This window comes from Triticum aestivum, unplaced genomic scaffold (assembly GCF_018294505.1).
Source record: "Triticum aestivum cultivar Chinese Spring unplaced genomic scaffold, IWGSC CS RefSeq v2.1 scaffold46343, whole genome shotgun sequence".
In the NCBI taxonomy this organism is placed as follows: domain Eukaryota; kingdom Viridiplantae; phylum Streptophyta; class Magnoliopsida; order Poales; family Poaceae; genus Triticum; species Triticum aestivum.
The window spans coordinates 5,644-6,275 of record NW_025232389.1 but is presented as its reverse complement, the minus strand read 5'-3'; positions in this window follow the sequence as shown (position 1 = coordinate 6,275).

The window sequence follows — 632 nt, the reverse complement described above, 5'->3', positions numbered from 1 at the left end:
GGCCCTCTTAATGGAGGTAAAACCCTACGTCCTGCTTGATTGTATTCGACGAGTATAGGGGTTACAAGAGTTGATCGACCTCGAGATCGTAATGGCTAAACCCTAGTTGTCTAGCCTATGAATATTATGATAGCCTCTACGGACTACACCCTCCGGTTTATATAGACACCGGAAGGGCCTAGGGTTGTACAGAGTTGGTTTACAAGGGAAGGAAATAGCTCATCCGGACACCAATCTTGTCATCCACGCATATAGGAGTCCTACCCGGACACGAGGGGTGGTCTTTTGCGTTTATCTTCATGGCCCATCAGTCCGGCCCATATCGAATAGGCCGGACGTCCGAGGGCCCCCTAATCCAGGACTCCCTCAGTAGCCCCTGAACAAGTGTTCGATGACGATGTGTTCGACATGTGGAGTGTCTTCGGCATTGCAAGGCGGGTTCCTTCTACTAAACATTTTAGGTTAACTTCCTGTACAGAGGAACTGTGTCCTGCTCTGCATAATCAATACAACCCTTAGCCACGAAGGCAAGATGTTAAAACAGGAACAACGTCTTGTACTGACAACTTTTTTCGGCGAAGCATCACACTCGATCCTTTAATATTTTGAACCTTTTTCACGCCTCTCGTTTT